Raw genomic sequence first — 14526 nt, 5'->3', positions numbered from 1 at the left:
TTATACCGTTTTAAAGGACAACTGAAGCAAGAAGGATATGTAAGCTGCCATCTTTATTCCTTTTTAAGCAATACCAGTTTCCTGGCAGCCCTGCTGAGCCTCAGCTTCTAATACTTTTAGCCAAAGCCCCCGAACAAGCATACAGCAGATCAGTGGTTGCTAATATTATTGTCATATCTAACAAGATTAGCTGCATGCGTGTTTCTGGTGTTATTCAGACACTACTGCCGCCAAATAGACTCAATCACGGATTCATTTCCAAATGCACCCATGATGGTGGTCCGAATCCGGCTCATGATCATGGATTTAGCCGTGATCACGGACGTGATTATTACCTGATAACCTGCTGACTTTAGCGGTTAATAGCAAAGCCCCCTTACATGCTAGAAACACCAAATTTGCCAGATATGTTAAGAAGAACAGTGGGAACAAGAGGACATTTTTTTTTTTCAAAAAGACCTTATAGTTTTTGAGAAAATCGATTTTAAAGTTTCAAAGGAAAAAAAGATACATTTAAATGCGGTTAATGTAGCAAACCTAACGGTAGTGTAATTTTACATATAGCAAAAGAAAGAACAATGAATTTCCTGATGGGGTTTCCTGGGGGTCCATACGCAGTGCATACAGACCCCCTGGAAACCCCTCCGGAGCCGCAACGCTTTTGCCAGGGATCGCTATACAGCCGCAATATGGCTCTATAAAGATCCCTGGCATCTTTTCCTATTTTTTTAAACTTTTTTATTTATGTTCAGAGGGTGGGAAATAAAAAAAAATGACGTGGGGTCCCTCTCCCGAGCCTCTTTAACCCCTTGATCCCCATGCAGGCTGGGATAGCCAGAATGCTGAGCCACGGCCGAGTGGGGCTTCACACCCTGACTATGCCAGCCGGAATGGTCCATGGTATGGGGGAACTCTGGGGGAGAGGGGCGGCCAAGCTCTTGTCCATCCTGGGGCACCAGAGGTGGGGGCGACGACTCCCTGGGGGGGGTTCATGGTGGCATCTGTGAGACCCCTTTAAGAAAAGGACCCCAGATGCCCTCCCCCCTCCCGGGAGAAATAAGTATAAGGGTAATAAGTACCCCTTACCCATTTCCACAAAGGGTTAAATCAAATAAAACACAACGACGAGAAAAGTCCTTTAATAATCTTAATTAATCAAAAATACTTACCTGTACCTTTTTCAAAAAAATTTCCCACACCAATATGCTTGGAAAGGTCCCACGCCAATATCCTCTATCTTGCGACCATCATTAAGTTGATTGAAGATCATCGCGCACCGCCACCACACACCGCCCCCGCCAAACTGCTCTCAGCTATACTAAGCATAGCTGAGAGCCAAAAGCACCTTTAAATTTCCCTCCAAGACTCTCCATTGGTTCCTTAACAGGCCAATGGGGATCAGGAGGATTCTGCTTGTAATCATGGTTAAAATCCGAGTTGAATTTGGATTTGGGCATCAAATCCGGATCACGGCGTATCTGGATTTCGATACTACCGTGGTCAGATTTACTCGAATTCGTGATCGGGAGTATTCGACCATCACTACTTCTCACTTCAGTTGTCCTTTAAGGTGCCCATTTAGGGTGCAATTTTTTGTGAACAATCGTATTTTTGAACAGATCATTCAGATTGAAAGAAAATATTGTATTTAATCAACCCACAGAAATAAAGGTTTCAAAGTATTCTCAATATTGAAACCAGTTGTGATTGTGTCTATAAAAAACTCAATCATAGCAATTAGCCAAATTCGGTTGCAAAATCGCTTTATAAAATCAGTAAGCGCTTAGCGATTTGAACTAAGCCTTTCGGTGGATTCACACTGTATGCATTGTATAACACATGGGGTATAATGTGTAATTCGGACATTACAACAGCTACAATTAAGACATTACTATAGCTAAAGAGATCAGCAGGATGCCAGGCAACTGGTATTGTTTAAGCACTTAACACCACTCAATTGAAGGGATAAAACAAGCACACACATGCAGTGCCCTCTGGCGGGCAAGTGCATGTGCATTTTGGCAGAATAGACATTTATTAAATGTCCTATTTGCACTAATTAGTGCACCAATAAGGTGTTTATTAACATCCATTTTGTCTTATGTGGTTAAAAAGAAAATTAATATGGCAGCCTCCATATTCCTCTCGGTTCAGGTGTACTTTAAAGGGATCTTAGCAGCTCTTGGTTTCAAATAGATGTAAGGCTTCCATATTTGAAAAGTTTACCCCCCTCTGATCCCTTTTCACGGCCATTATCCAGGGTTGGTGTGAAGTTCATCAAGTGTGACTTATCTTATCTGTTTGAAGCACAGCCTTTCCCCCTCCTCCCCCATCCTTAATGCAGAAAGAGTTTGTTTGATCTTGGCTTGTGGGCAATTAAGTCTAATTAAAAGAGTCTGCATCTGCCTTCCATTTTCTGTGGCTTGTGGATGGAGGAAGTAGAGGAAGTAGAAGAATACTGCCAGTAATAAACCCTTAAACGTAAAAAGACAAGGTAAAATAAAAGTTTTTAAAATAATGAGCCACATTTTAGCATGCATTTTTCATTTGCTACTTTGCAAAAAACGTAATGTGTAATCCCAGCATAACCATCTATCTGTCTAGCAATTAGGCATTGTTCTACTCAGCAGGAGATAACCAGAAGACAATGCACCAGACATAATGTCCAGTCTCTACAGAAAATAATCTAAAACAGAAAATCTAACAGAAAAATCTAAAGGTGGCCATACACTGGTCGATTTGCCATCAGATCGACCAACAGATAGATCCCTCTCTGATTGAATCTCATCAGAGAGGGATCGTTTGGCTGCCTTTACTGCAAACAGATTTTGAATTGATTTCAGCATAAAAACCGATCACAATCTGTGAAGCTGCCGCTGCCGCCGCCCACCCCCCCTGCATGCATTACCTGATCCAGCCGGCACGAGTCCCCTGGTTTTTGCTGTCTTCTTCTCCGCTCTGGCTCCAGCTTCACTTTACTTCCTGCCTGGGGAAGTTTAAACAGTAGAAGTCGCTTTACTGTTTAAACTTCCTGCTGGGACAGGAAGTTCAGTGAAGACTGCCAGACTCGGAGCCCAGCGCGGAGAAGAGGACAGTGGAGAGAGCGGGGACTTGCGCCGGTGGAGCAGGTAATGTATTGCCGCTGTATTGTGTCAGTCGTCAAGGAATTCGAACGCCGCTATCGACGCACTCCCGACCCGCCGGCGATCGACCAAAATCTTCCGCACGGATGGAACGACGGGAATCGACGGGAACGATTGATTTCGGACGGACATTGATCGATCTGTCAGCGTTTGCGCAACGATTTCACAGCAGATTCGATCACAGTGATTGAATCTGCTGTATATCGGCGGGAAAATCGTTAGGTGTATGGGCCCCTTAACAGAAAATTGTATGGTGTGTAGGCATTAGGCTTTTGTGCGGGACACTAGGTCAAAATTCAGTGTGCTTTTTAATTTTAGCCAAAACATTGTCTCCAAAACAATATGCCAACAAATAAAAGCCTCTATTTTTACAGCTATGTTGTTACTATAATAATAATTATAATAACTATAATAATTTTACAGCTATGTTGTTTTGATAATGATGATAATGATGGGCAATAAATTCTGATTCGCTGAATCTGAGGAATATGTTTATTTTATTTTATTTTTTGATCATTTTGCATACAAGAGCAAAAGCTAACAATGTATTATATTTATAGGTACATGAAGATTAACGTTCTTTGTTCATTTCCTCCCTTTTAATTGATTTTGAAATATTTATTTCCCATAATCATAAAATAAGCAGATCAGTATCTTAATCCTGTGAATGTGTAATAAAGTAAGATTAATATGGATGTTTATGTATGGCTGGCTGCTTGCACAAAGACCTTCATCAGATAAATTTACACTGGATGGCTATAAAAACAAATTAGTCAGGTCACGGATAAGGTATGCCATCAAACTTTGTAGCAAAAAAATATGCAATAATGTAATTGGCTAATGAATATATTTTAGTTGCAGGTCAAGAATGTGTGAGCTTTACCCAGGGGACCAACCGCAGAATAGAGTATCTTTTAGCAGACATCGACACATTTCATGAATGATTTGTAAAAATCAACTCATTAGTCTATCAATAATAATCTAACACCACTATGTATTAAAGGAGAACTGTAGTGAAAGGTGTATGGAGGCTGCCATATTGATTTGCTTTTAAGCAATGCCAGTTGCCTGACAGCCCTGCTGAACTATTTGCCTGCAGTTGTGTTAATCACAAAAGAAACAAGCATGCAGCTAATCTGGTCAGATCTGACAAAAATGCCCTTGTTCTACCGATGCCCGTCCTACAAATTTCACACCTTTGGGACTCCATAGAAGGCTTCAGAAGCATTCATGACCCTGCATGCTTCTAAAGATGGCATCCGTACTGCGCATGCGTGAGATCACACTCAGTTGTGAGCAGCAGGCGTCTGCTTGTCTTTGGAACTACTCAGTGACGCAAGTACTTCCTAGCCTTCCAAGAAGCCCCAAAGAGGTATTTAAACTGTTGGTCGAATATCTTCAACAGCGTGGACAGCGGTGGAACAAGAGCACAGAGAGAAGACCGGGAAGGCTGTATGGTATCCAGAGCATTCTCTCTACATAGGTGAATGTTTAACTCATTTTTTTTTCATTCGCTTCAGAGATGATTTAAAAATGTGCCATCTTCTGTGACTAGAACTGGTACACACAGTGCAATATCTATTCTTGACTGATGACCAATTGCATTAAAATGGTCAGTTCAGTAAATTCGCCTACGGGACGATTAGGAGTACCTCAGAAATGAAATGCTAGTAAATGTCTATCAATCCTGCACAAATCACACCATGTGCAGGGCTGGTTTATATGAAGGTGAGTGTAAGATGCCTGTGTGCAGTAGGTGGCTGGTCATGTGTACAAGATGTGACTGGGCATGTGTGCATGATGAGGCTGATCATGTGTGCAGTATGTAGCTGGTCAGGTGTACAAGATGTGACTGGTCATGTGTGCATAATGAGGATGATCATGTGTAAAGTATGTCGCTGATCAGGTGAGGAGGATGTCGCTGGTCATGTGTGCAAGAGGTGGCAAGTGGGCAGGATATGGCTAGTCATGTGGGCAGGATATGGCTGTTCATGTGTGCAGGATCTTGCTGGTCATGTGGACAAGATGTGTCTGGTTACGTAAGGTAAACGTGGCTGGTAATGTGTGCAGGATTTGGCTGGTTATGTGTGTAATAAGTGGCTGGTGATGTGGGCAAAATGTTGCTCATGATATGTGCAGGATGTAGCTGGTCATGCGTGTAAGATGTGGCTAGTCATAAGGCTGGTCATTGGCATCAGTAATATGTGACTGGTCAAGTGGACAAGAAGTAGCTGGTCCTGTGGGCAATATGCGGCTAGTAATTTGGGCAACAAGCAGCTGGTCCTGTGGGCAAGATGTGGCTGGTCTTGTGGGCAGTATATGGCTGGTCATGGGGGCAAGATGTGGCTGTTCATCTGTGCAGAAAGTGGCTGATCCTGTGGGCACAATGCGACTGGTGTGTGTGTAAGATGTGGCTGGTCATGTGTGAAGAAATGGACTAGTTATGTGGGCAAGATACGGCTGGTCATGCAGGCAGGATGTGACTGATCATGTGTGCAAGATATAGCAGGTCATTTTGATGAATACGTGTTCAATGAGCCATGTGGAGAGAATGCAGCTGGTGAGTTATCAGGGTCTGGCTTTGCTTTCAGTATGACCCCCCCTTCCTGCATTAACCCTGTTTTCTAAGCAACCAACCCTGTGTGCACCCAAAGGAAGCTTTCAGAGTAACAAAAGATTGACTGGAAGAGCCATCATATAGTAAAAGAGTACATTGGTCTAATATTCCCATCCAACTAGTAACCAGATCAATCACCTAAAATTCTCCCTGAAAAACCTATCATTTGTACTAGGCCTAACAGGCCTATTTATTTTATTTATTTATTGTATTTATAAAACGCCAACATATTACGAAGTCTTTACCAATGCAGAGGTTAGGCGGTGGTCACTGGATGTAAGAGAATGGTGTAGGTGGACAAGTCAACAGTTATATTTTAATCTGACTTTCAGACCTACCAGAACACAGCAGAGCCAGGGCCAGATTTGTACTTCTTACTGCCCAAGGCCGACTATTACCAGCCGCCCCAACCGAAACCGTATCCTACCACCTCTCTCCACACACACACCTACCCACCCAAACATTTTTGGGCCGCTGGTGTCCTCTATTGCGGCTAGTGCAGAGGTCTCCATGGCAATATGAAGTGAATCAATCATGTCTCACTGGGAACTGGTTAATCAAGCGATCTACAGGTGATGGGCGTGGTGGGAGCCATACACCACACACAAATTGTCAAAAGTGGCTCACAATTGGACATTGGGTGGGGTCAGCAACACGTAAAAGTGAGTCCTGTACCCACTGCTGTTTTCAGGGTAACAGTGCTAGCCAATCAATAATTAAGAAATGGGTACTGTGAGAGGCTGCCTTCTGTATTCTGTACTATTTGCTGGTGCTGCCTCTGGTCCTTTCATCCCCCACGCCAAGTATGTGAGACCCGGCCTTCTGTAACTGCCTGCAGCTGCTGCTATGTCATTGGACAAGGCCTGGCTTTTTGCTAGTCACACACTGTTCACAAACGTTTGGTTAACGGACTTCAGCTGCCTGTAGCACAGCACAGGCAGATGCCAGCTGATACTAATAGTGCAGTTATCCTGACCCCTTTCATTTGTTTGGACACTTGCAAATAATGCCCTGCAAATAATGCCCACTGTCTGCAGGCCGCCCCTTGTTTATCTGGTGCCCTAGGCCATGGCCTATGTGGCCTTGCCAGAAATCCGGCCATGAGCAGAGCGCCTTTATTATGCAGCCCAAATTCCTCTTAAAGCAAACCAGAACTCTGTACCATGTGCTACATACCTAAATTACATTATTTAATTAATGCATAGAGCCTTCCCAATGAGCTGTCTCTCTGTCAAGGAGGCTGGCATCTTGCTTGTACCCATGAGGGTGAGATGGGAGCTGCTGAGGACACAAAAGAGTTACTTGTGTCTCTGCAGCTTTCTGGACAGAAGCTTGTTTATAACAGAGGTCACCACAAAGTCAAACTGTGAAGCAATCTTGTTGACAGTCCAGTGCTTTAAAGACAAAGTCAACAGTAAAAGAAAGGACTTAGAGGCTGTGAAATGTCAGTCATATACATGCACCTACACTAAGGCATCTATTAAATATAAATCCAAGGTGCCCACGGAAATCGGAGCAATTTCATGCCACCATGAATACCCTGCTGGAGTTCCTAAAAAAACAAAAGTTTGCTTTCCTAAAACAGAAAGAATTTGCGACAATTCAGGTTGGAGTGAGCTCGAGATGTCTCCCAGGCACCACTGCTGAATATATGCAAATTAACCATTGTACCCTTAGAAGCTAAACACACCTCCAGAACCGCTGGAATGCAATGATGTGTTAGCTTGTTAATATGTACAGAGCCATAATAATCCAACATGCATACAGACTGTTTCGGATTGTTTGATCCTCATCAGTGCATGGCATGGATTAATTTGGCTCTATGGAGTAGGGCTTGTAAATCCGAGAGGCACAGACTAACCAGCAAGCTCATGGTGACCCAGAACTCATTGGGGTGTGTAAGGGACTACAATGGTCCTAAAAGCCCCCTTACTAAGATGTTAAGAAAAACAAAAGTTTGCTTTCCTAAAACAGAAAGAATTTGCGACAATTCAGGTTGGAGTGAGCTCGAGATGTCTCCCAGGCACCACTGCTGAATATATGCAAATTAACCATTGTACCCTTAGAAGCTAAACACACCTCCAGAACCGCTGGAATGCAATGAGTTCCTAAAAGGTGCCCATAATCCATGGATGAGGAGGGTGGAAGGGTGGATGAGGAGGGTGGAAGGGTGTTTTTCAGAGAACCACACCTTTCATGCCACAGCAGCCTCGGGGTGGTTGCAATTACCCATATGAGGATGAACACAACCCATGGGTCAATGTGGGCAGAGCCTTGTAACTATGGCTTTCCAGTGCACATGGTGTCACTGGTGTGTTCACTTGTTAGTGGGTGGGCTTCTGGGAAGCTTGAGCTCAAGGTCAGAGTAAGTGCATATAAACCCATTTTTTGAAGGAAACATACCTCTTTGCAAGAAGCAGCCTATTGTGACTTCTGATGAGGCATTGGCAAAACAGCTGTCAGGTCATAAGCTTTTTCATGTTGATTTTATGGAATTTAGGTAAAGTTGTGTATGAGGCCCCTTGCACACTTGTGCGCTGCATCGCACCACGTCACTTTTCACGCAACACATCCCCACCGCAAGGCCCATGCAAGTCTATGGAGACTTGCACACTTCATGCGATGCATCATGGTGTGCTTCAAGTATAAAAATAACCGCATTCTTGACCTCCTGATGCAAAGTCTGGAACGCATTACCGTATGATCCATGCCTATAACAAGGACAATACAGTAATGAAAGTCAATGGCTGATGCAGTTAGTGTGCACGAAGGGAGCGCGGTGCAACATGATGCACATGTGTGGACTGACGAAACTCCCAGTGACGTACTTCCCACCCAGAAGGGAGTATGTCAATAGCCAGGGGCGCCACTATGCATATGCCGAACCGTGGTGCAGGGTCATATGAAGACTGATTTCTGCGGTGCTAACATTAGGTGTGCAACTGGCGTAAAAGCTGAATATGCTGATGGAATAGACAGATACATTTTTCGGGACTGCATGCTGGTCTCTTCACTGTTCAAGGGGGCAAGGGGCATTCTGATCTGTCAGCGACAGGCATGCTCAGACTGATACATTCGTCTATACTGATTATCCTCACTTTTCCCACTAACTGAGTCCAGGGATTTATTGGTCTTCTAAATTTGATCTACTTTAATCATCACGTATTCAGTCAATTTTCAAACAGCGTATTGAAATGTTGATGAGACTCAGTGGTAAATTCTCCTCAGACAGGAGAGAAGCGGCGGAGAATCAATGGCTGCATAGCTATTATAGCATCAAGCAAAACTCAAGTGGGGGGCTGTGGTTCCTCAAATCCTCAATCAGATTGTTACTAACATGTGAGCAGGGTGGAATGGGGGTGGAGCATGTAGTGTACTAATTGCTTTGACCAGGGAGCAATTAAACATTTAATGGATTGGGTTGTTATGAAAGTGTGGCGCTTATACAATTAACTTTTCTCCTGTGTTTTCTCCCAGGAGATAATTTTTCTTCTTATTTTAAAACTTTTGGGCACAAAGCAATTGAAAAAGTACAAAAAAGTAGGTAAAAAAGATATCAATTTCTTGATTCAAATTTATCAAATTTCTTGCTTGAAGGGATTTTTAAAACAAACCTGAGATGAACCTCGGGTGAAAAATGAAACACTTGCCTAATCCAGAGGCCAACATCTGGGCAGTGCCCCTCTTCTGGCATGAGTGCAGGCATGCTGCGCTTGTGCAAACACAATTGTGCCTGCGCAGTAGCACAGAGGTGCTCGTGCAGGAGCCGCTCTGGCTTACTGCTTGAGGTGGCCGCACTCGGGCAGGTGCATTACAGCCGTGCTTGAGGAGAACTCTGCGGGGGGATTCTTTAGGGGAGCCTTGCTTGACAAGAGGGGGCCTGAGGGCAACGAGGGAAGACTCTATAACAGAGGTGACCACACTTTTTTTAGCCTGTGAGCTACTTTGCAAATTACGAATTGTAAATGATCTACCTGGCACAATGTACTTTCTAGCAAGCCACATCTGCAGCACATGCACAGCGGCAGTCCATCAATGATTGCCACAAGCTACAACTGCAGCACATGCACAGCGGCAGTCCATCAGTGATTACCGCAAGCCACAACTGCGGCACATGCACAGCAGCAGTCCATCAGTGATGACCACAAGCCACAACTGCAGCACATGTACAGCGGCAGTCCATCAGTGATTACTGCAGGCTAAAAATGCAGCACATGCACAGCGGCAGTCCATCAGTGATGACCACAAGCCACAACTGCAGCACATGCACAGCGGCAGTCCATCAGTGATTACCACAAGCCACAACTGCGGCACATGCACAGCAGCAGTCCATCAGTGATGACCACAAGCCACAACTGCAGCACATGTACAGCGGCAGTCCATCAGTGATTACTGCAGGCTACAAATGCAGCACATGCACAGCGGCAGTCCATCAGTGATGACCACAAGCCACATCTATGGCACATGCACAGCGGCAGTCCATCAGTGATTACCGCAAGCTACAACTGCAGCACATGCACAGCGGCAGTCCATCAGTGATTACCACAAGCCACATCTGCAGCACATGCACAGCGGCAGTCCATCAGTGATTACCGCAGGCTACAAATGCAGCACATACACAGCGGCAGTCCATCAGTGATGACCACAAGCCACATCTATGGCACATGCACAGCGGCAGTCCATCAGTGATTACCGCAAGCTACAACTGCAGCACATGCACAGCGGCAGTCCATCAGTGATTACCACAAGCCACATCTGCAGCACATGCACAGCGGCCGTCCATCAGTGATTACCACAAGCCACATCTGCAGCACATGCACAGCGGCAGTCCATCAATGATTGCCACAAGCCACATCTGCAGCACATGCACAGCGGCAGTCCATCAGTGATTACCACAAGCCACATCTGCAGCACATGCACAGCGGCAGTCCACCAGTGATTACCACAAGCCACATCTGCAGCACATGCACAGCGGCAGTCCATCAGTGATTACCGCAGGCTACAAATGCAGCACATGCACAGTGGCAGTCCTTCAGTGATGACCACAAGCCACACCTGCGGCACATGCACAGCGGCAGTCCATCAGTGATTACCGCAGGCTACAAATGCAGCACATGCACAGCGGCAGTCCATCAGTGATGACCACAAGCCACACCTGCGGCACATGCACAGCGGCAGTCCATCAGTGATTACCACAAGCTACAAATGCAGCACATGCACAGCGGCAGTCCATCAGTGATTACCACAAGCCACATCTGCAGCACATGCACAGCGGCAGTCCATCAGTGATGACCACAAGCCACACCTGCGGCACATGCACAGCGGCAGTCCATCAGTGATTACCACAAGCTACAAATGCAGCACATGCACAGCGGCAGTCCATCCGTGATTACCGCAAGCTACAAATGCAGCACATGCACAGCGGCAGTCCATCAGTGATGACCACAAGCCACAACTGCGGCACATGCACAGCGGCGGTCCATCAGTGATGACCACAAGCCACAACTGCGGCACATGCACAGCGGCAGTCCATCAGTGATTAACACAAGCCACAACTGCAGCACATGCACAGCGGCAGTCCATCAGTGATTACCACAAGCCACAACTGCGGCACATGCACAGCGGCAGTCCATCAGTGATTACCACAAGCCACAACTGCGGCACATGCACAGCGGCAGTCCATCAGTGATTACCACAAGCCACAACTGCGGCACATGCACAGCAGCAGTCCATCAGTGATTACCACAAGCCACAACTGCGGCACATGCACAGCGGCGGTCCATCAGTGATGACCACAAGCCACAACTGCGGCACATGCACAGCGGCAGTCCATCAGTGATTACCACAAGCGGCAGTCCTTCGATGATTACCACAAGCGGCAGTCCTTTAGTGATTACCACTATGCAAAATCATAATCCTCTACACTGCTGTGCAAACCTTCAGGACAGCATATCGCTCTAACCTCTCCCAAGTCAAAGAGACAGCGTACAATGCACACGTCACTCAGGCAGGCGGTGTGGGATGTACCCAGAAGTCCTTTGTGATCTACCAAAAAGACACACCTGCTCCATAGGCTCCAGAAGTTCCCCTCTTCTTAGGCAAGTGTGTGTTTTTGTACCTGAGGTTCGCCTTGGGCACAGTTGAACCCTTAAGCAGCCAATTTATTTAGAGGCTTGCAAAGGCTCCAGGTCAAATTATTTTAGCACATTGTTTATTCATTTGTTACATTCCCCTGCTTCTAATTAGTACTGCTATAATGTGTATTTATTGCCACTTGACACTAGGGGACAGTGTGAGACAATAACAGAGGACTTCTGCTTTCACTTTCTATATTTTCTGCTAGTAGAGAGAGAGATAAAAACATGCCAAGAATTTACAGCACAATGAGCTCTTCCGACTGAGTTTAAAAGCAGTGCACTAATGCACTTATCTCAAAGGAGATAACTCTATTGAAGTTGCTAATGGGTTAAAGGTATTTTAAAAATATCTCCTTGGAGAAATGTTAATAGGATATAGGGATGTATATATCTCGCTCGCTGAAATGCTACAGGGGCCCGAATCAGGGTCAGGCAGGAGAAGAGAGCATGGCAATTTGTGAATCAAAACATCAGGAAATAAATCAAAATACATTTTAATATAAGTAGACTATTGGATTTCTGTCTGGGTGCAATGACAACAATTCTGACCTGTTTTTTAGTGACTTGAGATACACTTTAGCATTTAACTTTTATACTATGAAGCCTTTTACAGCATATTTACCCAAATGTTTAAGTGAAAGATAATTATTCCATGGAAATCTTCAGCGTTTCATTAAATACATTCCTTCGGGATCAGTTTTTACATCTGGGAGAAGTTAGAACCAATCTTTATGGGCTTGTATGGTGATTAGATCCATCATGATTATACAATAGTGTTTTGTATATGATGCTGGGAATACCTCCTATTGTGCAAGTTAGGGGCTAGTTGGCAAAGCCCAATTTAGATCACTGCAACTCAATAAGGTACATTTCTGGTACGGTTCCTCAAACTCTCCATAATCTGTTGCATGGGACATTTTAAAACGCTAGTATTTGACCCGAGATGAATGCGAAGAGGTTAAACTGGCAGATTTACGAGACTGACTTTAGTTAATGAGCTGTCTAATTTATAGTCCAAAAGACTGCAAACGATGCAAAAGGATGCGGTGCTGAACCACAGTAACAAATTATAGCACTAACAGCTACATTATGTAGATTGCAGATGAAACCGAGGTCACGGATTAACCCACCAGGACCCAGATGCTGCTGGAAGACCCAATGCTGATATCAGCACAGGAAATAGTTCTGAATGTTTTCCAAAGCACCTTAGTTCCACCATTTTAATCATAAACAAAAACGAAAAACAGATTAAGGGCAAAAAAAACAGAACCGTACAGCAATCGATGGCTATATATAATAAAAATGGCTGCCAACTGCAAAAAAATAATACCGCTGTCAGAGAGAAAATTCAAACCAGACACAAACACACAAACACACATAAAAACATGAATTTAATGTGTATGTTTAAGATCTAATGATAGGGTTAATGTGTTCAAAAGTAAACAAAGTTAAATAGGCATTATAAGGCTTACATACTGCAGCTAAGCTGCCATGAAAGAAAAAAGAAAAAAAAAGAGCCTCCAGTTGCAGGCAAATATAAAAAAGACTTTAAAGAGTTTATTACCTAGAAAAATATATGAAATGTATTTTGTCCACAGCTAGTTTGTTTTGTTGTATTCAATACCTATAATTCCCTGCTCTGCTGCCCTTCAGGGTGGGTGTGGTCATGATAAAAAAAAGGGGAATATACAGGTAACACGGCCACCATAAGTATACCAAAAATCAGCTTTATTAACAAAATGCAATGGGCTTGATTCACTAAGACAAATAGCATGCCTTATTCGAGTTAACACGCCTTATCAGAGATAACACTCCTTATCAAAGTTAACACGCCTTATTAAGGGGCCCATACACTGAGCCGATTAGCGGCCGATCGATCGCAAATCAATTGACCGATCGATCGATTTACGGCCGATTTCGATCGATTTCAATCGATCTGACATGTTGTAAAATCTGGGTCGATCTGTTGAGATTGCTTATCATTTTGCATTGGACCTATTGAAAATCTGATGGCAAAAAAATGCCATCAGATCGATTTTCAATAGATTTCATACTGAAATCTATTGGAAATCTGTTCCTAGTAAAAAATGTTCCTAAACACATCAGATAGATCAGAAATCTATCTGATGATCTATCTGCTGCTAATCTAACGAGTGTATGGCCACCTTTAGAGTAGCATAGCGAGCGCTACAAACTTATGCCGGCTATTTGGCAATGACCAGAGCTCCACTCGTCCTGCCCTGAGCTCCTGCGGGTTCATAGCGCTCGCTATGCTACTCTGATTAGGCGTGTCAACTTTGATAAGGAGTGTTATCTCTGATAAGGCGTGTTAACTCAGATTAGGCGTGCTATTTGTTTTAGTGAATCAAGCCCAATGTGTCTAAAACACTGTCCCCCCTAGATACACAAGATAAATACAAGACATTTTCCCACTCAATTTAAAAACAAGTGACAGTTGCGGAGCATAAATATAACATTAGTAGTGGCGAAATCATTCAATATTATGAAGTGATAAATTACTGATATTATCTCTGGCCAGAGAATAATTAAACACAATTCACGTAGTCCGCGCATGCATCATACACACATCTGTGCCACAAAGTATTTAAGTACAAAACATGTGGGCACC

At 44.1% G+C, this 14526-nt stretch overlaps 1 protein-coding gene across 4 annotated transcripts in view; it reads right to left on the bottom strand.

Annotated features, from left to right (window-relative positions):
• Nucleotides 1-14526, bottom strand: part of CREB5 (cAMP responsive element binding protein 5) — an 839414-nt gene that overhangs the window by 598881 nt on the left and 226007 nt on the right. The window lies entirely within an intron of this gene.

Source organism: Hyperolius riggenbachi, chromosome 5 (genome assembly GCF_040937935.1).
Source record: "Hyperolius riggenbachi isolate aHypRig1 chromosome 5, aHypRig1.pri, whole genome shotgun sequence".
Lineage (NCBI taxonomy): Eukaryota > Metazoa > Chordata > Amphibia > Anura > Hyperoliidae > Hyperolius > Hyperolius riggenbachi.
Note: the sequence above shows the minus strand (reverse complement) of the source record. Positions and strands in the feature narration are given on the sequence as shown.